Here is a 27,085-nt window from a genome sequence, read left to right as displayed (position 1 = left end):
TGGGGACCCAGCCACCACCGTGCAGGCTGCCTCTCTTGTTAAACATTCCTCCTTGACAGCATTGCTTCACGTGGACCTAAAGAGCCTTGGGCACTTCCACATGAGTCCCTTATACATTTTAAGTGTTCAAACCAAATCATACCGGGGCCAGAGAAGATAAATGTCAGGGTTGTTTTTTTTTTTTTTCCCCATCGTCAAGGTAACGATAACAGATTCACTAGAATTTACATAGCACCAAAGTCGATTTACATGCTTATTTACTCTGTTGTTCTCTTTTAAAAAAATGGAGTTACCCTAGCAACTGTAATATCACATGATGTTCAGACTAACCGTAATAGAAACACCTTCTGAAAAGAAAATACACATTTCACCAGATACATCTTATAGATGCATAAACTGTCGTTTATAGAATTTTGATCCTTTTAGAAATGATTGGGTGTGGTGCATGCAACATTGAGTACTTCCTGTCATTACCTCACTGGCTTCAGAGATGCTAGAATGAGGTTAGAGGCTGAGGGGTGGCGGGGGCACACGGGGAAAGCGCTGGAGCCTCTGTGGAGCGTGTTGATTGGACCGTCGGCTGGCTGTGTGTCATGAGTCCCTCAGCAGAAGGAGCCCATTACCAAATTCCATCTTTTGTTACCCTTTTGCATATGGGTAGAATTTATTACTTCATTCAAACTTTGTTCTAATTTTAAGACCGATGGTATTTTCCCTGGAGGGATGGTTTGCTTTGTCTAAAGCAGAACACTCTGATGAACTACTTTAAAGTAGAAGAAACCACCAAGAAACTGCACAGCCTTGGGCACTGTCAGCCAATTTGGGTTTCATTCAAGTTTTGCAAATTAATTTGCGTAAGCATGGGGTGAAATATAGCTTTTCTCAGGGGTCACACCAGGGCAGCTGTTCCTGGTCTTGGTTCAGTTTGGCCTGCTCAGGATACATCAAGGGGTTCTCAAAGGGGAACTCGATCGTTCCAGAAATTCGTGTAGGAAGGTCCACAGTTGCCAGGGTCCTCCTACAGTCTGCTTACGTGTTTGATTAGGAAAAGGAGTGGCCTTGCTGGGTCAGACATGGCTTCTAGGAATCAGAGTTTTGAGCTTGCATTAAACAGAAATCAGATTCCACACTTTGTATTCAAACCCTCTCCAAAGGTGGCTGCTATGGTGGTGGTGGTTTAGTCGCTCAGCGGTGTCCGACTCTTTGTGACCCCAGGGACTGTAGCTCACCAGGCTCCTCACTCCATGGGATTTCCCAGGCAAGAATGCTGGAGTGGGTTGCCATACTCTTTTCCAGGGGATCTTCCTGACCCAGGAATTGAAACTGTGTCTCCTGCATTGCAGGCAGATCCTTTACCACTGAGACACTGATACTTCCCAACGGTGGCCATGCCCTTCGCTACACCCCCAGCTGTGTGAGCTGACCTCTGACCTCCCCCATCCCTGTATCCTGACTTGCCCTCCAGTATGTTCACATGGCTCGAGGGTCATCTGTTCAGAGAGGCTCTGCCTGGCCACTCGAGCCAAGGAGCCTCTTTGTCCAGCTGCTTTTTCTCACAGCTGCTGTCCCTCTCTGAAATGCTATTGTTTGCTTAAGTGTTTGCTTGTTTCTTGTCTGTGTCCCCCAGCAAGACAGTAGATGCCACAGGGTAGGGACAGTGCTGTTCGTCGCCCGGCTCCTGGCGCCTGGGACGTAATCGCTGCTCTGTACATATTGACTCTAAAAATGAAAGGCTGAAAGGAAGTCTGGATGACTTCTCTTTCTAACAGATCAAGGGAAGTAAACAGCAACTCAGTGTCTCTCTTGAAAACAAATAACTGTGTAAAGAAAGAGAGGTCCGGAAAGGTGGACTGAATTTACAGAAGCAGAACCAGCCTTGGACAAATTAGAATCGGTGGAGAGTGAGGAATGGAGGTCGTTGCTTTGCTCAGACAGCTGTCCTGAGATGGTATCGCTGACCATAGACGTCAAATGCAGCAATAGGTGGTTTAAAAAAAACAACTGAATGAATGAAGCTGGTAAAGAAGTGACGGTCACAGCACCGGGCTCAGCTCTGCCTCTGACCTCGGGGTGTGAGGAAGTCGAGCACCGTCGGCTGCGCGGCCGCCATGACGCCGGCTCTGTGCCTTGGAGGTGCGGGCTTTCCTTCCTGCCGCCCTCTGCACTCGCTCCTTCCACCCTCCACCTCTCTTTCCCTCTGATTCAAGACTCGGAGCTGTGTGTGAGCAGGTTCCTCACACACACCCGTGTGTGTGTGCACATGTACACACACGGCTCGCTCACATGTTTCTCACAGAAAAAAAAATGGCCTCACACACGCTGTCAGCAATCTCTCGGCCACACAGACGAAGACCCGCAGCGGCCCTCAGAGCCGACCCTCTGGAGCTAAAGCCGCTGTCACTGCCTCGGGTCCTGAGGCCGGCGAAGCGCCGTCTTCCGGAGCGTCTGTTGTCACAGGGCGGCGCTGAGCGCAGCCCCGGGACGGGAATGGCGGCGGCGGGAGGGCCCCGGCCGCCTCCTCGCGCGAGGGCGCGGGGAGGATGAGGCGAGCCAGGCGCCCCACGCCGCCGGCGCCCTCCCTGGCGGTGTCTCACCGCTCGTTTCTGCTCCCAGCCCCTCAGATAAGCCCCTTCCCCTCCTGCGGCCCTCGCCGAGCACCGAGGCCTCTCGTCCCTACAGAACTCGAAATGTCTCGTGGACCAGATTCCACGCCCAAAACTTACCGAGGGCCTACCCTGTGCACGCTCTGGTAGCAAAAACAGAACCTCCAGGTGTCTGAGAGGAACTTTAAGGGAGCTTTCTGAATTTTAAGGTAGTTTTTCCTGAATGTTTTTGAGAGATCAAAACTTGTTTTTCGCAAGCATTATTTTTCCTTTTAAAAAATAACCTTTTTTTAAAAAGTGACAGAAGCAAAGTATGTGAATTGTAGATTGTTAGAAAGTAGAGAGCAACAAAACAAAAATAAGAAAATAAAAACATCTTATTCTCACTCAGATTTTACCACTATTGTGGGTGAACTTCCAGAACATTCTCTGTGCGTATATGTATGTTTAAATAAGATGGGATCGTAATATGTAGCCTACTATATAAGCTACCATTTTGGATTAATAATGTCTATTTTCCATTTTAATCATTTTAGTCTTTTTAATACCCAGACCATATTCATATTTTTCCAGTTGCACAGAAATGTTTCCAGATAAGTTGATCAAACTACTACAAAATCTAGGACGTCATGTTGTATCCAATTGTTTAGCCCCTTTTAATCTAATATGCTTCCTTTATTATGACACAGAATTGAAGAAGTGATCAAGCCAATATCCTGAGGAATATCTTCCTTCTGAATTTCTCAAAGCTTCTCTGTGTCATCTACTTGCTCCTCCATCCCTTATAGAAATGATATGTAAACTCTTATGGGTTCAAAAGGAACTTGTTTTTACTAGAACACATCAGAAGTATAGGTTCCATTGAAATACATCTGAAAACATATAATCTGCTTGCCCCCAAAGTAGAGATACTGAAAATAGCCTCTGCACTAGAATGGTGGCAGTTTGATTGCCCCAGACACTTACCCGCTGCAACTAGAAAGTCATCTGTGTGGCTTTACAGGCTCTCTAAATGGATGTCCAGTTCCCCGTCAACCATCTGCTTAGTGGTTTCAATACTAATTAGTAATCCTTTGCCTGAAATGATAATTTAATTAAGGAGTTTGAAATGATGCATTTCTACATCTATTATCAGAGTACAATCTTCTATTAATTCTCAAATTTTATTCTTTTATCGTGACTTCTGTAACTTGTGGTGGAGAATGGTCCAAGTTGAACGTTACAGCAAATGGTATCTTAGAGCCTGGCCGTTGGGTGGGTTTCCCACCAAAGTGGACTCCCCTCTCCACTGCTGTCACTCAGTGAGATCCTCCACATCTCGCCCAGGGACCCTCGTTGATTTGATTTCTCCCTACCACATGTGCCTGTCGTTGTGGTTCTTGTTCAGTCACTAAGTTGTGTGACTCTTTGTGACCCCATGGACTCCAGCACGCCAGGCTTCCCTGCCCTTCACTATCTCCAGGAGTTTGCTCAAATTCGTGTCCATGGAGTCGATGGTGCTAATCATCTCTGCCCTCTTCTCCTCCTGCCTTCAATCTTTCCCAGCATCAGGGTCTTTTCCAATGAGTCAGCTCTTTGCCTCAGGTGGACAAAGTGCTGGAGCTTCACCTTCAGCATCAGTCCTTCCAGTGAATACTCAGGGTCGATTTCCTTTAGGATTGAGTGGTTTGATCTCCTTGAAGTCCAAGGGACTCTCGAGTCTTCTCTGGCACCGGAATTCAAAAGCATAGATTCTTTGGCGCTCAGCCTTCTTTAGCGTCGAAATCTCAAATCCGTACCTGACTACTGGACAAACCATAGCTTTTAACCATGGCCTTTGTCAGCAAAGTGATGTCTCTCTTTTTTAATATGCTGTCTAGGTTTGTCATAGCTTTTCTCCCAAGGAGTAAGTGGCTTTTAATTTCATAGCTGCAGTCACTATCCACAGTGGTTTTGGAACCCAAACTTTATTTAGTTATTTGCTTATTATCTTTATTCGTATTTTCCTCCGATTTAAGCTACTGGTGTGCTCAAGTCAGCTTGCAGTGTTTAGCTGGAGCTGACTGTGTATATCTCTAACTCCTTTAGTGGTTTCTTGACAGTGTCCATGGCAGGCATATTTACACCATGGAAATTGGCAAATGCTATGGTTTAGGACTTTAAAAAAAGCTTTTTCGAAAACTAGGTTTTAAACATTTACCAGCCCACCATTGCTTTCATCAATTTCACCATCAATTTTTAAACCTGACTCAAAAGCAGAATTGCCTGAAGAATTTTCCATAATACACATTTCAAACCCTCCCCCCACCCCGCCGCAAACCTGCTAAGTCAGAAACTCCAGGCTGGAAGCTCTGCAAATCTGTGTCTTTGATAAAACTCTGCAGGAAATTGAGAGTTCGAGGACCCCTAGTCAAGTGGTCAGCTCTAGAAAGAAAGCCGTCTGTGCGCTCAAGCCCTTCTCACTTTTTCCGAGCAGTTCTCGGTTTCCATCCTTGCCACCTGTGCTGTTTGAGGGGCAAGACGTCAAACCAAGGTCGCCCGGATATTGAAGATGGTTTCTTTCCACCTGCTTGCAGGCATTCATCCCACTGCTCTCGTCCCTGTCACCCGCCTTTGCTCCGAGTCCTTTACGCCATTTCCAAGTCATTCTGTGTCTGCCGCCCACCACGTTGGGAGGGAGGCGGCGGCTCATTGGCAGTCTTTCCTCATCAATCACTTCGGGGTGGGTCACTTCTTTGCAATCTAAACATGAAAGCCTGCCCCCTCAGGGGGGGAGTGTGGGCAGGGGCATGAGGATTTTAAAAAACCATTTTGGGGCCAGACCTACAGAAACCCCTGGGGCATCATCTCCCTAATTACACCTTTGCCATTTATCACCGAGCCCGGTAGTTCCAGGGGCTCCTGCCTTTGTGTGTGTCTGTAACCAAAGTGAGTTTTAAGCTGCAGAGGGAGCTACCTAATCAATTTCCTTGGCCTGAGCCTCTTAGAATCCAATACAGCACAGATACAGGATGGTGATGATAATCTGACACTTGCCACACGACTGGGGGCTACACAGCGCCCGCTGGATAAAAAAATGTTACACCCAAATGACTATCATCGGCCTCCAGTTCCAACACAACACCAAGAAAACATTGCAGCATTATGAGAATTCCTGTTCCCTCTGTCGATATTTTGAAGATGGTTCTTACCTCTGAGCAGGCATCGATTGCATACAGGTTAGGACCCCCGGTGTCATTTGTCATTTCTGATATAATATCGTGTTATCGTTTAAAGCCGTAATGGGAGAGGTGTCTGTGCTTAAAGCAAACCCGTGTCTCGGGCTTTGATAAATGGTTCGATGAGCTTTGTTTCTGCAGCGGTGAGTAGCTGGCTGGCTATTTGCTTTACCTTTTATCCAAGAATAACTGTGTGATGGGTTCTGGAAGCGAGCAGTATCATTTTGTCAGATGTGGTTCATGGCGAGCCGGGTGGTCCTAGCAAAACAGCTGTGGGATTTTAGCACCCGACAGGATGTTAGCGGAAGGCCTGTGTAAATCTGAAACAACTCAAGCTCCACATGGCTGCTTTCGGTTGAAAAGTTCTCAGCGCTGCTGGATTGTTTTTTTTTTTTTTTTTTTTTTTTAAGGTGAGAGGACAGGAAATACTGATGGGAAGGGGAGGGCGGAAATGTGCTTTAGATAGTAATAATTTTATTCAGACACAGACTTTCTGAGAAGGAGCACTTTGAAGGGAAAGGCAGAGCCGTAAGCAAGGAAAATAGAAACCAGTAATGAGTGACTGCCCTTAGCCCAGGCCAGCAGTGCGATCCGATTCCCAGCGGTGTGGCTCACACAGCTCCAGCTGCCCTCGGATAAGTGGCCCACCTTCCAGTAGCATGACTCTCTTCACACATCATTGGAACCCTCGAAAATGTGGCCTGAAGCAGGTCTAGAGGGCTCTCTGTGCCAGCACCTGAAGATATTCGTGGGTTGCAACCGTGGTACTTAATCCATCAGAGCAGGCAGTTTGTCAGAACAAATAGCAATGGTTTTGTGCCCACAGTTCCCTTCTCAAAATTCATGAAAACCCAAATGCTCGCACAATTTCAATGCAGCTTTGCATGGCAGCAATGGCTGTCATTTCTCTCTGCCTTCTTTAAGGGGGAGAAGGGCCGGTCATGGATCATTACATAAATGTCACAACAGGCGCATTCCCCCAGCTCTAAATCTGGAAGGAGGTTTGGAGAAGTACCTGACATGAATTTTTGCTCCAACTAGCGGGACCATCCACCCATCCTTGGCTTTCAGAAAGGTTCTCTAAGTTTTCAATGTTCAGTGTGAAATGTACACTCAACCAGGGATACAAGGCTGGGATGCTAAGAAACTGTGTTTTTGAGAGTCTGCCCTTAATTTTGCTATCCTCGGTTCAGTTCAGTTGCTCAGTCGTGTCCGACTCTTTGCGACCCCATGAATTGCAGCACGCCAGGCCTCCCTGTCCATCACTAACTCCTGGAGTTCACTCAAACTCACGTCCATTGAGTTTGTGATGCCATCCAGCCATCTCATCCTCTGTCGTCCCCTTCTCCTCCTGCCCCCAATCCCTCCCAGCATCAGAGTCTTTTCCAATGAGTCAACTCTTTGCATCAGGTGGCCAAAGTACTGGAGTTTCAGCTTTAGCATCAGTCCTTCCAAAGAACACCCAGGACTGATCTCCTTTAGAATGGACTGGTTGGATCTCCTTGCAGTCCAAGGGACTCTCAAGAGTCTTCTCCAACACCACAGTTCAAAAGCATCAATTCTTCGGCGCTCAGCTTTCTTCACAGTCCAACTCTCACATCCATACATGACCACTGGAAAAACCATAGCCTTGACTAGACAGACCTTTGTTGGCAAAGTAATGTCTCTGCTTTTGAATATGCTATCTAAGTTGGTCATAACTTTCCTTCCAAGGAGTAGTGTCTTTTAATTTCATGGCTGTAATCACCATCTGCAGTGATTTTGGAGCCCCCCAAAATAAAGTCTGACACTGTTTCCACTGTTTCCCCATCTATTTCCCATGAAGTGATGGGACCAGATGCCATGATCTTTGTTTTCTGAATGTTGAGCTTTAAGCCAACTTTTTCACTCTCCTCTTTCACTTTCATCAAGAGGCTTTTGAGTTCCTCTTCACTTTCTGCCATAAGGGTGGTGTCATCTGCATATCTGAGGTTATTGATATTTCTCCCAGCAATCTTGATTCCAGCTTGTGCTTCTTCCAGCCCTGCGTTTCTCATGATGTACTCTGCATAGAAGTTAAATAAGCAGGGTGACAATATACAGCCTTGACGTACTCCTTTTCCTATTTGGAACCAGTCTGTTGTTCCATGTCTAGTTCAAACTGTTGCTTCCTGCCTGCATATAGGTTTCTCAAGAGGCAGGTCAGGTGGTCTGGCATTCCCATCTCTTTCAGAATTTTCCAGTTTATTGTGATCCACATAGTCAAAGGCTTTGGCATAGTCAACAAAGCAGAAATAGATGTTTTTCTGGAACTCTCTTGCTTTTGCTATCCTGGGGAACAGCAAAGTTTTTTACCTGGTGAGTCCATACTTTCTCAACAGCATTATTTTTAATTAATAAAGTATACTTGCTAGGCAAGAGAGAGGGTTTGCAGAATCAACAATGACTATAAGGCAAAAAATGGGCTTCCCAGGTGACGTAGTGATAAAGACTCTGCCTGCCAATGCAGGAGATGCAAGACCCACAGATTTGATCTCTGGGTCAGGAAGATCCCCTATAGAAGGCAATGGCAACCCACTCCAGTAGTCTTGCCTGGAAAATCCCATGGATGGAGAAGCCTGATGGGCTACGGTCCATGGGGTTGTGAAGACTCAGACACGACTGAGCGTGCACGTACGTATACATGAGGCAAAAAAAAAGTCTACAAGCGTCGTTAGGATCTCGTGCCAATCAACAGAAGAAATAGGTTCAAATATGTATATAATTAGATGCATGTTTCTAGGTTTATCATATACACACTTAATATGCAAATATGCATTCATAAGCATCCATGTTCTTGTAAATGCAGGTGTCTGTGTTGGTTACCTAACGTGATCAGTACCGTGTCTTATACTTGTATTAGTATTGTAAAATTGTACTCCTACTGTATGTGAGGCGTTTATGTGCCTTGGTGCATGTTATCCTCAGAGTATCTTTTAAGGAAAAGGGATTATTCCCATTTTCCAGATGCAGAGGCTAAGTTTAGAAAGTGCTGCCATCATTTGCCCCAAAGCAGGTTCTCAGCTCAGGTCATTTTTAATAGGTCACACAAGGATTTGCATGTCATTTATTGTGCAAGCTGGGAATTGTGATGAGACGTGTGAATATAAGGAAAGAATTCACTCTCAGAAATTATAAAATCAAGGACCAGCAGAGTTCCAGACAAAAATATTTCCATCTCTTTTTATGAGATTCCCAGAGTTAAGATAGTTGAACCTAAGGTTCTTGTTATATTAAACGCAACAAACTTAAATGGCTGCAGAAACAAGGCTCAGTATTACCAGATCACTTGATTTTTCCTTTTTTTTTCCAGAGAAAACTGTATGAACTTTTTGAAATTTTTCCATATTTTATGACTTGTGTCTGTGTGTGTGTGTGTTAAGCCACTTCAGTCATTTCTGACTTTGTGTGACTCTAGGGACTGTAGCCCATCAGGCTCCTCCATCCATGGGATTCTCCAGGCAAGAATATTGGGTTGCCATTGCTGCTGCTGCTGCTAAGTCATGTCAGTCGTGTCCGACTCTGTGCAACCCCATAGACGGCAGCTCACCAGGCTCCTCTGTCCCTGGGATTCTCCAGGCAAGAACACTGGAGTGGGTTGCCATTGCCTTCTACAGGGTATCTTCCTGACACATGGAATGAACCTGTGTCTCCTGCGGCTCCTGCATTGCAGGCAGATTCTGTGCTGCTGAGCCACCCGGGAAGCCCATGATTTGTAAATGATGGCAACTAATTCACCTCTTTTCAAAATACTAGCAGTTTAAGCAAAACACATTTGTGGGCACATATCCCCTCGAGGAAGGCATGGCAGCCCACTCCAGTCTTCTTGCCTGGAGAATCTGCATGGACAGAGGAGCCTGGTGGGCTGCAGTCCTTGGGGTTGGACACGACTGAGCTCACAGCCATGGTCTCGGTGACCCACTGACTCCTGTTGACTCATCCTGCCGGCCTTGCTTTAGTTCTGGGGCTTGGGGTTGGGGGGGCAGGGGGCAGCTCATGGAATATGCCTCACTGCGTGTTCTGGCATAAAACAACCGTGGGCAGTTCCTCCCTGACACGGACAGGCTTCAGGCTGTGCCAGGAAGGGTATCGCCTACCCCTGCCCCGTGAGTTGGGAGCACTCCCCTGGTCCAGGCTGGACTGGATCGTTGCTCTGCTTCCTTCTGCTCTAAAGCTCTAGGGCTGCTTTGTATCTTAAAGACATCACTATGACAGGACCTGCACATGCGTCCCCTTCTCATCAAATGCCCTCCAGGAGCAGACCCTGCTGACCCTGCCGAACGCTAGGTGACCCGGCCTCTGCCGCTCTTGGTGTTGTCTCCCCAGCCATTTCTCACACGCGTTTCTCTTCAGCTCCTTTCGGTTTCTTTCTTTCTATTCTTCAAAGATCTCCGGCAAACTCGATTCCTCCTTTGAGTTTTGACACTGTCATTTTCCCTGCCTGGAATGACCTTCCATCCGGGCTTTCTTTGATTCCTTCTTATACGTCATGTCTCAGCTCAGACGTCACCTTCTCAGAGTGACACTCGCTGACCCCTGAGCTACAGGGATGTGCCCCCACTGCCCACCAGTCACTGTCCTGTACTCCATCCTCCTCTGTTGTCTGCTTATCCGTCATCACCTCCCAGGGTATCTCATCTATTGCTTCCTTTATCTATTTATAGAAGCTGTCGGTATAGTGATTAAAAGGGGTCGATTCTCCAGCCTTGATTCAAATCCCAGATCTGCTTCTTCTTCACTCTGTGGCCGTGGGCAGGTCACTTCTCCTCTCCATACCTCAGTTTCTTCATCTGCAAAATAGGGAAATTGGAACTAGTAATCATAATAGTGGGCTTCCCTGGTAGCCCAAACAGTGAAGCATCTGCCTGCAATGTAGGAGACCCACGTTTGGTCCTTGGGTCGGGAAGATAATAATAATAGTACCTTACCAGGGTGTTACAAGAATTAAATATATTACGGTTGGTAAACTGTTTAGGACAAATATTTATCATGTTTGGAATGACGGCTGGAACACAGCAAGCATTGTATCTGGACCAGCAGTGACTGCTGGGCCTTCCTGATGGCTGAGTAGGGAAAGAACCACTTGCAATGCTGAAGATACAGGAGACGTGGGTTCGGGCTCTGGGTCGGGAAGATCCCCAGGAGGAGAGCATGGCAACCCACTCCAGTATTCTTGCCTGAAAAATCCCATGGACGGGGCACCTGGTGGGCAACACTCCAAAGGGTGGCAAAAAGTCAGACACAACCGAGCGACTAAGCACACGGCGGCCATTGTTATTAATTTCACCATCATCACATCATCACCCCTACATCTAGAATGTGATTTCTTCATGAGAATATATGCCAGCTCTCTTCTTAATCTCTGCATTCTTCTTGCACAGTGCAGAGTAACTGCTCAGGAAACATTTATAGAACAAATGAATGATGGAAAGGAAAGTTTAAAGAGCCGGCAGAATAGAATACACTTATCATTGTGTGGTTAATTTCTTAAACGTCTCTCTCTTTCTTTGTGTATCCCTATCTCTGTATGTCTTTCTGTATAGGTCTCTCTCTCTCTCTTTCATTAAATTAAAATAAGGATGAGGATAAAGTTCCAGGAAAGCTGGGAAAATGGTTCACGAGGTTGCCCAGTCAGGGGTTTCCTTGCAAGCTGATATCTGAATAATAATGCCCCACTTGAACCAGTGGCCCCCTATTAACAACTTTCACCAACAGGGTTCAAACACGAGGAAGTGGCAGCAGCAACAGCAGGACCACTCTAGTCATACTAATGATGGGGTGACGCTGTCTGGCGCTCCTGGGCAGGATGGAGAGTGGAGAAGAAAGCCCCCACTCGGCGTGCCGAGGTGCCGCTTCCAACAAAGGAATCCTGCCATTCCAAACTGTCGAGACCTTTAAAAATAAAAGATGTGCTGTATTTCCAGCACTATTCAGTATTCATGAGGCTTCGCAGCTTGTTGTAAGGCGAGATGAAAACAATACTCAGTAGATTTTCATAAGTGACGTGGAACTGTAAGATTGATAGATGATGCAGCTTTAATGTATGTGAAGTTCAAAACCAGCATAAAAGCTGCAAGCCACCTGAACACCACATTCGAAGCCCACATTCCTCCCCGTGGGGAACCCCGGCTTCTCCCCTGCAACCACCCTGCATAATAAAACAAGGAGTGGGCACCATCTTAAGTAAGGGGGATGGCTCCGGAGCCCCCATGAGGACGCAGTGTTGGCATGCTTTCATTGATGTAACAGGGGTCCTTGCGCACCCTTTCTTCTTCAAATTAATATGATGGACCATGAATGGTTAAATATCTGTCCTTCTGCTAATCAATGGCAAAGATGGTGGTTCATGCTCCTGGTGGTTCAGGGAGTGCAGTGGCTGGGTGCACAGTAGGCGTTCCCTAGAAAACCCTTGCTTTCTAACTTCATGGTTTATTGGCCACTGTGGATTCGTTATGTATTATACACACACACACACACACACACACGGTTATACATTACATGTGAAATATTACATGTCATGTACGTATAGTGTGTATATGTACTATTCCGTCTGTCTGTCCTAAGTTGCTTCAGTCCTGTCCAACTCTTCATGACCCCATGGACTGGAGCCCACCGGGCTCCTCTGTCCATAGGATTCTCCAGGCAAGAATACTGGAGTGGGCTGCCATTTCCTTCTCCAGGGGATCTGCCTGAGGCTCTCACGTCTCCTGCCCTGGCAGGTGGCTTCTTTACCACTAGCGCCGCCTGGGAAGCCCAAGGTGTATTAAAAGATGCGGCTGATTAACCATGTACGTCATCTCTAACCATGTAATATGTAGCAAATACAGAGTTTTAAGAATTGTCATGGTCAGCCTCAATCAAGCAACATTTGCGTCTATACTTGTCTCATAAATGACACTTAATGGAATGTTATAAACCATGTATCTTCATTTTTGAACCCTTCTTTCCTTTGTCTTATCACTTGTTGCTAACACTGATTGCACATCAGGCCCTGCCAAGGTCGGAACAGAAAGTACTGTAGAGAGGCCCGCCATGGACACAAAGAGATGACACAGGCTAGAGAGAAACATACGTACATGCCAGCAGGCACGCTTACACACGCAACTGTTCCTACACTGACGAGCCTTCACTTTTGTCCATGTTTTTCTCCCCTTCTCATTTGAGAGGATGGGACTTGGGCTTCTGTTTTTATTTTGCTTAGTTCCAGTCTGGTTAACTCAAAACAGATAAGATTTGAAAAGTAAACATTAAAATGTCACAGTATCAGCAGTGATTTTGTGAGGTCTTTCTGTGGATGAGCCAATGCTTAAACAGCTTTATGCGCAAAACAACCCTAAAAGTCAATATTGTTATTAGCCTAGTTTTAAGAAGGGAGGAACTAAGGTCAGAGTGGCTGATCAACTCACTGAAAGTCACACAGCTCAGAAGCAGCAAAAGGTTGCTTTTCACTGTCTCTGTCGGACAGACGTGAGCAAGAAGCAAATGTCAGAGCAGCATCATGGACCATTTAAGGACTGCTGTTGTTCTAACCCTTCCCTGGTTAGAAAACGTGATCTGTGTATGTCAGACAAGAGGGCTTCCAAAGGGCAGGGACCTTGCCCTCTGTGCGTTATACTGTCTGCTCTGGTGCGAGGTCTGGCGCGGAGCTGCAGCTGGGTGAGTGCCACTGAGGACAAGGGAGAAAGGCATTAGGAGGGGAAGTCCCAGTGGGGTTTGGGAGCTGGGAAATCAATGAGGTTTTTCCACTTTTAAGGTAAACACAGAATCAGAGACAAGTTGCAGACTGAAAAAATGAGACAGCCGTTACATGAGGTGGGACAGGCCAGACTGTCAAGACCAGGAGCCCTGCTCTGTAGAGGGTCCTGGTGGAGCGGAGAAAACGGAAGTGTCGGAGGTGACAGGACTCACCTGGAGGCACCCAGCTCGATGCTGACAAAGCTCAGATTGGAAGAAAGTCTGGGTTCTTTTCCCACAACTGAAGCTTGAAAACTTTCTGAATTTCAGAGCTGGTAATTTTTTCCCAGCCTTTCCATCATTTTGGCTGGATTCTGCTGAGAAGGACGATTGTTCTCAGAGTTGGAAGAAAGACTCCTAAGGTTGAGATCCGGTCTAAACCATCGATGCATCGATGCTACGGAGCCATCATAAGTGCAGAGTAGGAATCTCCTCGAATCTGAGCCTGCAGGCAGAGATGCTGGGCCAGCTGGCGGACGACGATGAGGACATGCAGAGCTCACCTGTGTGCTCCACAGGTCCACAGGACCGTGCAAAAGCTGCACGCCAGAGCAAGGCATCGCATGGTCTGTACAGAATCAAGAAGAACATTCTTCCTTGGGGCCAAGGAAGAATAGATTTAAAAAAATACTGCACCCGGTTCTCGTGGTTGAGCAAAGAACCTCATATCAACTCCCAGAGATTTAGAGAGAAACGAGAACGCGTTCCGATCTCCTCCTTCCTACTTGCGTTGTCTGATCTGCTTCTCCTGGGCTCACCACTGCCCCAGACACAGTGCCGCTCGTAGTGCTGCTGCGCACCCCGCCCCAGGCACCAGTGCCTTGTACACGTCCTTACCCTTCAGCGCACCCCCTTTATAACACTAGTCATGCTTGTTGTTGTTTTCTGTCTCCGTATGATGCTAGAATCTAGTTGAGTTGGACCAGATCTGCCTCATTCATCACTGTATTCCCCACGATCTAACCAACAACAAAGCGTACCCAAAGCATGGTTGCTGTTAAATAAATATTTTTAGTGGATAAATTAATATAGGCACCTGCCCTTTCTTTGCCAGTGCTCATGACTTTGGAATATTCTAGAACCTCATGGGTGCACTTGTTGAAGGATTGAGGAAGCACATCCCACGTTTCTTGGTGCCCCCACTACAGGAAAGCAGGTCTCTTCTTCAGCTAAAAGGAAACCCATGTTGAATCGAGTAAAAGGAAGAAAGCCCACCTTCCTCTGTGACCCTGAAGAAGGGGGCTTGGGATGTCTTGTGAAAAGAAGGGAAAAGACAACACAGGTGAGCTGGTGGGCCTCTCCTCTGCCTCCCCCTCAGGGCCCTGACTTCAGAACACAAGTTATGTTTCTTGACCTATTTGTGCCTTCTGGCCACCACTGATGACTCATTGATCCGATCTGGGTGTTTTCTAGAAACACAGTCGGTTGGCGTGTATTCAGTCGATGTCCCTGCGGTATTCTCCACTTCTGGTGACCGTCTTCCAGAAGCACAGTGGCAGGGTTCTCAATCAGGTGCCTTTAACTCTTCTATTTCATTTCCTTTCTGGGATGTTTGTTTTGTTTTGTGGGGAGCTTGGTGTCATTCCCATTGAAAGCCAGTGGCAGTGACCTTCTTGAAAGAGGCCCGCACCCTGATTTGTAATCTCAGAGAGCAGCCTCCCAAGAGGTAAGCTCTCCCCACCGAGGTGAATACCTCGAGTTGGCTTTTTTTAATTAAGGCTCCACATTGTAACTAGTCAATGTACATTATTGGGAGAGTGAATGTCAATGCCACTGCTTTTTCTTTCTCTCCTTTATCTTTGTCAGTGATTCAAAGACATGATTTATGGTTAGGCTCCGACTTTCAGCATCATCCATCAAGTCCTGGTTTCACTACAGGGCTCCACGTTGTAAATCATGCCGAAGGGTTGTCACTCACTCTCCTTAACCCTTTGGAGGCGTGCTTCAGGGTCACTCTTCAAGAAGGAAACTTTGTGAGATCGCAGTTGAGGGGGGCCCGCCTGGGCAATAGATGGGGGTGTGTGGAACCACTGGCGTTGTTTGGCCTGAGACGGTAATTATTAAGACCTCGGTAAAACCTGGCCCGGGGCAATGCAGCCCACTCAGGCTGAGACACATGCAGTGACTTGAGAGATGCCCTGATTCCTGAACCAGCTTTAGTCCCTTCTGCAATGTCTCTTATGGATGTAAAGTGCTGAGTTTCCCTTTGGAATCAATCACAGGCTAGTTCTGATTGTGACCTTGCAAAGATTATAGAATGAGTGCAAAGACCCATTAGCAGCTGCTATTTCAGGCTTTGTAAATTAACAACCCTCTCCTCCTCCTACTCCTTTTTTCCAGGCTCTGTGGCTCCCTAGCTCTCTGTCCCTTTTTCACACTTGGGAAAGTGGGGAGAGATGGTGAAGGGTGAGGTGGAAGACTGGAATTCGTAGACAGCAAAGCAGGACTTTCTGCAGAATCAGATAACCCCTTCCTGCCGGTCCCTGGCAATGAGCACATTCAGTCTCCCAATCCACGGAACACTGGATATGGGCAAGAATCCGAATAAGGGGCACGGAACAAATGGGGTGCTGCCCTGCTGGAAGCCTGCAGCGAGAGATCGAGGGTCATTAATGAAAAATATATGTTTGGGATCCATTCGTTCAGAGCCCGCAGCCAGTTGATAGCAATTTTATTCCTGAATTATGCATCGCTCTGTTTTGCCTGGGTAAGCTGATGAAAACAACAAATAAATTGGCGAAAGATATATAGGTAAATAAAGTGAAAGGCTGTAAAATATGAACGCTCGTCATCCAAACAGTGCTATCCTCCTCCCTTCTAATACACACCCTGCCTTAGAGGGTGTCTGAGGGGCTCAGGGCCTGGATATTTTCAAACATGGAGCACTAAATATGCTCATCGTCTTCATCTGGGCAAAGACTTGGCCTTGTTGAACCCGAAGGGTTAATGCCCCTCAGCTCACTAGGGTGGTGGTCCTCAGGAGCTCCTTCTCTACCACCGGTCTCACTTTCCAGCATACAAAATGGCTAGTCTTATTATTTTATCTTTCTTGGAAAGAGCACAAGGATCTTTTCAAACTTTAAATGACCCAGAAGCTATTAATCCTCCTAACAGCCTTGGAAGGCAGGTAAACCCTTGCCGAACCAGTATTTCACTGAGAAACCCTTCTCCTCCTGCCCACCTCCCTGCTCAGATATCAGATTTATGTGGTATACACAGTGTCTGCAGACCTAACTACAGGTGACTTAGAAATGGGGCGGCTGCAGATTAATGTGCCCATTCACAATGATGTATTTTATTTTTTTGTGCTGAGAGCGGCCCGGATGGCCTGCTGGTAAGGCGTAACAAGGAGGCCGATCTCGTCTCCTGCTTGCAGCCGATTACAGAAAGGACTTCTGTGGGGCCTCCCTCTGTTGTGAAGTCAGCTTCTGCTCTTCGAACCCCGTCACTAGGACGTCTTCTGTTTCTGCCGCGTGGATTTTGTTACACCTCTGATCCAAAAAATTTTCCAGGCACCAACCATGAGGAAAAGCGTTGTTCTGCTCCTGAGATTATCAGACAACTTGAAGAGAATCCCTTCCCCTCTCAGTGAGTGAGAGGACCCTCCTTTCTTTGTGTTGCTTGTCCCTGGGATCATGGTCAGTTCCTCCAGATCTTATTAAGACCCAGAGACAGCATCCCAGAGGCAGGGAGAATTTGCGGCTAAAATATGCTTTTCACAGATTTGAATACGCCACCTGGTGAAGTGCTTAATTAGAAGGCCACCTCGACTATAAAGCTAGGAGGACTAATGATGGTCAGCTTACCTTGACCTCTGATTTGAAGGAACACTGAATGATATGTAAGATTTTAGAAGGGGGAAAAAAAAAAACACAGTTAAATTGAAATAGTTTGGCTAGTTCTGCCTGAACATAGCCCATTTTCATGATACCTGGTTTCAGGATGTCTGGCTTTGAGGTGCTCAGAATGCCAAATGCCCCACCTTAAGAAACAGACAGACCGAAAGGCAACCCCCTTTGTCCAACGTGGGCATCACTGTCCTCCGGTTAAATCCAGACTATTCAACTGAGTGGCTCAAACCTTTGCTGAACCGGGTTTGGTGATACATCCTTGCTAGATGGTAGTGGCAAATTTAAATAAATTGTCTAAATTCATAGGCAGCAGCCCACTGGCGGGAGGCCAGGAACAGACAGCTCAGCTCCTGCTTTCCCATGTCCTGTGTCCCCCGGGGCTTTCTTTTACACGGAGAATTCCGAGCTGTGTGTGTTTAAACACAGGCGTTACATTCCTTCCCACTACCTTCTCCCTCTGAATCGGTATTTTTCCCTCCCCTCAGCCCCACCCCCGTTTTCACTTCTGTTTTGTCAAATAACAGTGTGACTTTGTCTTTGACATTAAACAGTTGTATATACTTTTAGCAGAGTTTGTTTATTCCATCTGTATTTCCAATCAGTGCGGAAGGTTTACCAAAGCGGTTCATTACTGATTTATTTATGATGTATTTAGATAGCAAATATGGAACTGTCAGCAGTGGCTGGCTAAACAGTGTTGACAGACATTAATAACATATGGTATAGCAATAGAATTATGATCTTTAATTTAAAAAAAATTTTTTTTTGATCCTCAACATGCCTTTTGGGGTTTTGCTCAGGTAGTTGGGTGCAGTGGAGGAGTCTTTTAAAGAAAGCCATGTTTTCTTTTTATTTGTAACCTTTGGGGTTTCCTGGTGGTGACATTAACATCTTCTGTGTCTGTTTAGCTGTTCAATTTAATGGAAGACAAATCCTCCCAAAGGTTTAATTTACTCTTGCAAAACTGAAATCACTATATTCACACCGTGGGAAATGGCCCTAATCTTCCCAACCTTCAGTCGCCATCAAGCATATAATTTATTTCTCCCCCTTCGATACATTCCTCATTAGAAAACAAAGTTTTTGATATTTAAATGTTACCGAGTTCAAATGGAGGAGTCTAGTCTCCGGTTTCTGCAAAATGCTTTTGCAGGCATGGCTGCTCCTCCTTGACAGCCACCCATTTACATGGGGTCAGAGCAGACAGACATGTGGGTTTCTGACCTTTGATTGGCTGTTCCTTTAAGCGTACATGATCCTCTTCAGCAGTGAGGGGAGAAACTGTTTGACTGGGCTCAGAGGCAAAGCAACCAGTATATCAGGGTTACAACAGAAGCTAGCCCACCTTCGTGGAGGCAGGTAAGCTCATTTTAGCTAGGCTATGATCCAACAGGCATCACGGTGTCTCTGGCCAAAAATTGTTCCATGGTCCTGCAAAACGATCCCATTTTCCAGCATGGAATTCTTTCTCTTGAAAAATGGACACTGTAGGTCACAAGAGACAGCAAGGAAATCAAACCAATCAATCCTAAAGAACATCAACTCTGAATATTCACTGGGCGGAATTATGCTAAAGCTGAAGCTCTGTTACTTTGGCCACCTGATGCGAAGAGCTGACTCACTAGAAAAGACCCTGACACTGGGAAAGATTGAAGGCAGGAGGAGAAGGGGACGACAGAGGATGAGATGGTTGGATGGCGTCACCAACTCAATGGACATGAGTTTGAGTAAACTCCGGGAGTTGGTGATGGACAGGGAGGCCTGGCGTGCTGCAGTTCCTAGGGTTGCAAAGAGTCAGACACGACTGAGAGACTGAACAACAAGAAAACAAAACCAGGAGTTCTCTACAGTAGCCAATACCAGTGACGACCCCCTTTGAGAAATACACAAGTATTGTCTGTAACTTCAGGGCTCTGGCATCCCTGTGAAGCCCAGCACGTGTCTGGGGCCCTGTTAAGAAGCAAGCTGTGACTCAGCTCATTACGTTTGTGTGTGTGTAGATGGACGCCCTCAGTTCATTACGTTTGTGTGTGTAGGTGGACGCCCTGAATTATTGCTCCTGGTCCCTAGAAGGAAAAAGAAAGTGTGGACGTGGAATAATTTACCAGACTAAGGGAGTTTAGAATTCAACCCTGGGACAAACGAGTCAATCAATCAGCAGGAATATTTTGTTGAACATCAAGATTCTTTACTAGCCATTGGGTGACAATTGCCAGAAGACGCAGTGGAGAGAAAGACAGTGCTGCCTCCTGTGAGAGGGTGGAAAAGGACCAGTTCAGAGCATGAGTGTTCTCCCTGGGAGTCCACTCTTGCTTCTGCACAGCAGTGGCTGTAATGTTTGAGGAGTGGCCTGTGAGGGTGAGAGCCAGGAGACCAACCTCGGGATATGAGCAAGCAAGTGCAAAGGCCCTGAGGTGGAAGTGCATCAGAAATGCCAAGAAACACCTAAGAGGTTAATGTGGCCAGGTGCAGAAAACAGAGAGGAGAAGAGAGGAAATTGAGACAATTTTCTGAGACAGCTGGAAGTGTTAACTTTGAATGACAGTGTGTGTTAGTCACTCAATTCGTCACTCACTCACTCTGCGACCCCATGAATTTGTAGCCTGCCAGGTTCCTCTGTCCACCATGGACTTCTCCAGGCAAGGATACCAGAGTGGATAGCTGTTCCCTTCTCCGGGGGGATCTTCCCAATCCAGTGATTAAACTCGGGTCTCCTGAATTACAGGCAGATTCTTTACCATCTGAGCCAGAATAATTGATGCCATTAAGGGATAATCATTATTAATATTGTTTGAGTGTGAGAATGATTATGTTTCCAATAAGGAGAGTACTTTTCTTTTAGAGATACATACTAAAATATTCATGGATGTAATGATATGAATTCTGAGATTTGCTTCAAAGTAATACTGGTGGGGACAATGGTTGATGGGATTGAGTGAAACAAGTTGATAAGTATTGAGGCTGGTTGATGGTATACAAAGTTGTATTATTCATTTGTGTCTGTATTTGGATATGTTTGAAATCTTCCATTGAAGAATAGATTTTACAGTAAAAGAAATCAAATCAAAAGAAATGGCAACTCATATCATAAAGGGTCATGGAGTCCATTTGAGGTTTTTCCCAAAAAAATAATGGAAAAAACATCAAGTGGTTTTGAGCAGAAAAGTAGCCTGATTGATGTGCATTTTTCAAAGCTTGCTGAGCCGCTATTTAGACTGTAGACGCTATGCTAATTTTCTATTGCAGCTGCGACAAATTATTACAGATGTAGTGGTTAAAACAACATAAGTTTATAGCGTTACAGTTCTGGGGACCAGCAGTCTGAAGTTGGTTTCTCTGGGCTAAAACCCAGGTGTCGGCCGGCTTCATTCCTTTTGAAACTCTGGGAGACGGTCTTTCCCTGCCTGGATCCAGACTCTAACGACTCCCACGGCCCTCGGCTCGTGGTCCTCCTCCCTGCCAGTCAGCACCAGCATCATTTTGACTTCTGGTTCCATTGCCACATCCCCTTCTCTGTCTCTGACCTCTCTTGCCTTCTTCTCGTGAAGCCCCTTTGAGGCCTACCCATTGGATTCATCCAGATAATCCAAAACGATCTCATCCCAAAGCCCTTAATCACATAAGGTAACAGTGACCCTTAAAGATGAACACATCCTAATTCCCAGAGTCCATGGCTGTTACTTTAGGTGATTGAATTAATGAAGGAGCAGTCACCTTGCCTTTTCTGGCTTCCGAGGTACTCAGTGGTAAAGAACCAGCTTACCAATGCAGGAGATGTGGGTTCGATCCCTGGATCGGGAAGATCCCCTGGAGAAGGAAATGGCAACCCACTCCAGTATTCTTGCCTGGGAAATCCCACAGACAGAGGAGCCTGGTGGGCTACAGTCCATGGGGTGGCAAAGAGTCAGATGTGATTTAGTGACTAAACGATAACACCACCACCCTGCCTGGTCTGGGGGGAGAGTGGAACAGGACACCAGGATGAAGGCTTTTGCAGGCATCCGTGTAGGAAGGGCTTTGGCAGGACTGTTTCCATTTGGGGCAAGATGCTTTGGCAGCGGGCTCCGCCCTGCACTGCACAGTCTGAGCAGCACCCTTGGCCTCGACACACTCCTTCTCCTACCAAGTTGTGAGGCTGGCTGAGAGCCACTGGGGTGGGGGAGCGACTGGACCCTGGCTGTGATGAGGGCGCCTCCTCCTCCTCCCGCTGCTGAGCACCGCCAGTGGTGGTCTGGGTCTCGTGTGGGCGGTGCAGAAGCAGAAAACTGGTCCTGGGCTGCTGGCCTCACTGTCTGTTTAATCTTTTCCCCAACTAGTTACTTTGTGGCTCGAGGACAAAGGCAGCATTATTAATCCTTTTCCCCACCACCCATCCCAGTGACTGGAGCGTTGTGAGACCTCATGCACACCTACTGCCTTTGATTTCATGATTACAGTCTTACCGCACCTTCGCTCCGCCATTGTGGGAAGGGAGCTTAACATCCTGCACATCATACGTTCTCGTCTAAATGAAACTGAAGACTCCATGTTAGCTACGTGCTTCGGAATAAGCACAAAAGGAACAAATCCCAAGAAAGACTGCAAGCTGGTGTATGGTTCTCCATGGTGTAGCTGTGTAGATGCTCACTAGTAATCATTTTATATGCTTTCTTAACCATCACTAACACTTACTGCACCTGTACTATGTACTCGGCACTGGACTTGCTGCTTTCCGTGCATTGCCCCCATCTTCAAAGCAACCTGCAGAGCAAACATTAAACCTATTTTATAGCATCACCGGCTCGATGGACATGAGTTTGAGCAAACCCTGGGAGATAGTGGAGGACGGGGAAGCCTGGTGTGCTGCAGTCCATGCAGCCACAAAGAGTCAGACATGACTTGGTGACCAAACAACAGCATAGATGGAGAACGTAGGACTGCCCACGGCCTCCTCCTTGACAGAGAAGGAGACGTGATAAAGGAGGTTAAACCACTTACCCAAATCCCAAAGATGGGCCAGTCATGGGCTGTCAGAATTCTGAACCTTTGCTCTTAAATTTTTGTATCATATTGCCTCAATTCTAGGCAGCCTAGGGTGCTTTGATCCGATGAAAGGAAGTCAACTTTTAGCATTAGAAGTGAGCAAGACTTAACTGTTTTCTCTATGGCTTTCGGCTTGGAGTTCTGAGGTGTGATATGCCTTCTAATCTGTCCAGCCTTGCAGAGAGAGGAGGTGGTAGGGGGTGCATTTTTATTTCAGGAGAGGAACCAGCCACTCCCTCTGTTCTCTCTGCCTTTTTCCCTTGGCTGCTGTGCCATGTAAAAGTCATCACGGATGAATCATCCATAGGCAGATCAAGGGACACAATATGAGCTGTTTGGTCTTTTCCATCCTTTTCGATATGAATCATTGTCATGTTCTCAGCCACGGCTGTCCTTACATAACTTAAACTGCTCCCTCGGATGAATCCATGGGCACAACTGGCCTTGAGTTAATGAAGAGAGGACAAATGAGGTTCCCGGGTTCACTGTAGGGGACTGGGTCTGAGCCGAATCAACATTTGGTTTCTAGTTTGGGGGCTCACTTGTTTGGGGGCAGGGAGTCTCAAACTCACGGGTCTACAGGGACCAGGTAGGTATGGTAAATTAGCAACGTGGGCCACGTGCAAGATGCTCTGAGGTCACAGAGACACACACGGGATAGTCTGGCTTCCCACTGCACCCTACCCCGCCATGCCCGCCACGCCCGGTCACGCCCGGCCACGCCACGCCCCGCCACGCCACGCCACGCCACGCCACGCCCCCCCACCACGCCACGCCCCCCCACCACGCCACACACTGCCACGCCATGCCCCGCCACACCAGGGCAGCTCCAGAGAAGATGCCACCTGGAATGTGGCCAGATGTAGGCTTTGCCAAAGAAATCCAGAAGATTGACACTTTATGTGAAAGCTCCTGAGTTTTAGATCTTGGTAATTCACTTGTTTTCAAGGCATACCCCAAACCTATCCCACCTAGAGGCTGAATTCAGTTTATTAACTCTGCCTTGAGGTTTAAATCTGACTTCCTAGGCCACAAGTGGCTGACACAGGTTCAAACTGATACGTGCTATGTAAAGCACACATCGGATTTCAAAGGCTTAGTCCAAAAACATAGAATGTAAAATATCACTGATTTTATATTTACTGCATGTTGATATGAGAATATTTTGGATCAGTTCAGTTCAGTCACTCAGTCGTGCCCGACTCTTTGCAACCCCATGAATCCCAGCACGCCAGGGCTCCCTGTCCATCACCAACTCCCGGAGTTCACTCAGACTCACATCCATCGAGTCGGTGATGCCATCCAGCCATCTCATCCTCTGTCGTCCTCTTCTCCTCCTGCCCCCAATCCCTCCCAGCATCAGAGTCTTTTCCAATAAGTCAACTCTTCGCATCAGGTGGCCAAAGTACTGGAGTTTCAGCTTTAGCATCATTCCTTCCAAAGAACACCAGGACTGATCTCCTTCAGAATGGACTGGTTGGATCTCCTTGCAGTCCAAGGGACTCTCAAGAGTCTTCTCTAACACCACAGTTCAAAAGCATCAATTCTTTGGCGCTCACTTTCTTCACAGTCCAACTCTCACATCCATACATGACCACTGGAAAAACCATAGCCTTGACTAGACGGACCTTTGTTGGCAAAGTAATGTCGCTGCTTTTGAATATGCTGTCTAGGTTGGTCATAACTTTCCTTCCAAGGAGTAAGCGTCTTTTAATTTCATGACTGTAATCACTATCTGCAGTGATTTTGGAGCCCCAAAAAATAAAGTCTGACACTGTTTCCACTGTTTCCCCATCTATTTCTCATGAAGTGATGGGACCAGATGCCATGATCTTCGTTTTCTGAATGTTGAGCTTTAAGCCAACTTGTTCACTCTCCACTTTCACTTTCATCAAGAGGCTTTTGAGTTCCTCTTCACTTTCTGCCATAAGGGTGGTATAATCTGCATATCTGAGGTTATTGATATTTCTCCCAGCAATCTTGATTCCAGCTTGTGCTTCTTCCAGCCCTGCGTTTCTCATGATGTACTCTGCATAGAAGTTAAATAAGCAGGGTGACAATATACAGCCTTGATGTACTCCTTTTCCTACTTAGAACCAGCCTGTTGTTCCATGTCTAGTTCAAACTGTTTCTTCCTGACCTGCATATAGATTTCTCAAGAGGCAGGTCAGGTGGTCTGGTATTCCCATCTCTTTCAGAATTTTCCACAGTTTATTGTGATCCACACAGTCAAAGGCTTTGGCATAGTCAATAAAGCAGAAATAGATGTTTTTCTGGAACTCTCTTGCTTTTTCCATGATCCAGCGGATGTTGGCAATTTGATCTCTGGTTCCTCTGCCTTTTCTAAAACCAGCTTGACCATCTGGAAGTTCACGGTTCATGTATTGCTGAAGCCTGGCTTGGAGAATTTTGAGCATTACTTTACTAGCATGTGAGATGAGTGCAATTGTGTGGTAGTTTGAGCATTCTTTGGCATTGCCTTTCTTTGGGATTGGAATGAAAACTGACCTTTTCCAGTCCTCTGGCCACTGCCGAGTTTTCCAAATTTGCTGGCATATTGAGTGTAGAACTTTCACAACATCATCTTTCAGGATTTGAAAGAGCTCAACTGGAATTCCATCACCTCCACTAGCTTTGTTCATAGTGATGCTTTCTAAGGCCCACTTGACTTCACATTCCAGGATGTCTGGCTCTAGCTGAGTGATCACACCATCGTGATTATCTTGGGCGTGAAGATCTCTTTTGTACAGTTCTTCTGTGTATTCTTGCCACCTCTTCTTAATATCTTCTGCTTCTGTTAGGTCCATACCATTTCTGTCCTTTATCGAGCCCATCTTTGCATGAAATGTTCCCTTGGTATCTCTAATTTTCTTGAAGAGATCTCTAGTCTTTCCCATTCTGTTGTTTTCCTCTATTTCTTTGCATTGATTGCTGAGGAAGGCTTTTTTATCTCTCCTTGCTATTCTTTGGAACTCTGCATTCAGATGCTTACATCTTTCCTTTTCTCCTTTGCTTTTCACTTCTTTTCTTTTCACAGCTATTTGTAAGTCTTCCCCAGACAGCCATTTTGCTTTTTTGCATTTCTTTTCCATGGGGACGAGATACCCCACGTCCAAGGTAAGAGAAACCCAAGTAAGACGGTAGGTGTTGCAAGAGAGCATAAGAGGGCAGACACACTGAAACCGTAATCACAGAAAACTAGTCAATCTAATCACATGGACCACAGCCTTGTCTAACTCAATGAAACTAAGCCATGCCTTGTGGGGCCACCCAAGATGGGCGGGTCATGGTGGAGAGGTCTGACAGAATGTGGTCCACTGGAGAAGGGAATGGCAAACCACTTCAGTATTCTTGTCTTGAGAACCCCATGAACAGTATGAAAAGGCAAAATGATAGGATACAGAGAGAGGAACTCCCCAGGTCAGTAGGTGCCCAATATGCTACTGGAGATCAGTGGAGAAATAACTCCAGAAAGAATGAAGGGATGGAGCCAAAGCAAAAACAATACCCAGCTGTGGATGTGACTGGTGATAGAAGCAAGGTCCGATGCTGTAAAGAGCAAAATTGCATAGGAACCTGGAATGTCAGGTCCACAAATCAAGGCAAACTGGAAGTGGTCAAACAAGAGATGGCAAGAGTGAATGTCGACATTCTAGGAATCAGCGAACTGAAATGGACTGGAATGGGTGAATTTAACTCAGATGACCATTATATCTACTACTGCAGGCAGGAATCCCTTAGAAGAAATGGAGTAGTCATCATAGTCAACAAAAGAGTCCGAAATGCAGTACTTGGATGCAATCTCAAAACTGACAGAATGATCTCTGTTCGTTTCCAAGGCAAACCATTCAATATCACAGTAATCCAAGTCTATGCCCCAACCAGTAATGCTGAAGAAGCTGAAGTTGAACTGTTCTATGAAGACCTACAAGACCTTCTAGAACTAACACCCCAAAAAGATGTCCTTTTCATTATAGGGGACTGGAATGCAAAAGTAGGAAGTTAAGAAACACCTGGAGTAACAGGCAAATTTGGCCTTGGAATACGGAATGAAGCAGGGCAAAGACTAATAGAGTTTTGCCAAGAGAATGCACTGGTCATAGCAAACACCCTCTTCCAACAACACAAGAGAAGACTCTACACATGGACATCACCAGATGGTCAACACCAAAATCAGACTGATTACGTTCTTTGCAGCCAAAGATGGAGAAGCTCGATACAGTCAGCAAAAACAAGACCGGGAGCTGACTGTGGCTGAGATCACGAACTCCTTATTGCCAAATTCAGACTTAAATTGAAGAGATATTTTGGATCAGATCAGATCAGATCAGTCACTCAGTCGTGTCCGACTCTTTGCGACCCCATGAATCGCGGCACGCCAGGCCTCCCTGTCCATCACCAACTCCCAGAGTTCACTCAAACTCATGTCCATCGAGTCGGTGATGCCATCTAGCCATCTTATCCTCTGTCGTCCCCTTCTCCTCCTGCCCCCAATCCCTCCCAGCATCAGAGTCTTTTCCAATAAGTCAACTCTTCGCATCAGGTGGCCAAAGTACTGGAGTTTCAGCTTTAGCATCATTCCTTCCAAAGAACACCCAGGACTGATCTCCTTCAGAATGGACTGGTTGGATCTCCTTGCAGTCCAAGGGACTCTCAAGAG

The 27,085-nt window shown here is 46.4% G+C and overlaps 1 protein-coding gene and 1 long non-coding RNA gene across 8 annotated transcripts in view; both read left to right on the top strand.

The window, feature by feature from the left end:
• The window catches only part of TSHZ2 (teashirt zinc finger homeobox 2), a 508,475-nt gene that overhangs the window by 206,550 nt on the left and 274,840 nt on the right, over positions 1 to 27,085 (top strand). The window lies entirely within an intron of this gene.
• The window catches only part of LOC147359969 (uncharacterized), a 104,109-nt gene that overhangs the window by 47,810 nt on the left and 29,214 nt on the right, over positions 1 to 27,085 (top strand). Inside the window, exon 1 of the long non-coding RNA XR_015138835.1 lies at positions 1 to 27,085. This exon is cut by the window's left edge and continues 47,810 nt beyond it; it is cut by the window's right edge and continues 12,852 nt beyond it. This is a non-coding gene — a long non-coding RNA (uncharacterized LOC147359969).

Source organism: Bos grunniens, chromosome 13, assembly GCF_055505025.1.
Source record: "Bos grunniens cultivar Pamir isolate PY7600 chromosome 13, Bosgru_T2T1.0, whole genome shotgun sequence".
In the NCBI taxonomy this organism is placed as follows: Eukaryota; Metazoa; Chordata; class Mammalia; order Artiodactyla; family Bovidae; genus Bos; species Bos grunniens.
The sequence above is the reverse complement of the archived record's forward strand: the minus strand, read 5'-3'. Positions and strand labels throughout refer to the sequence as shown.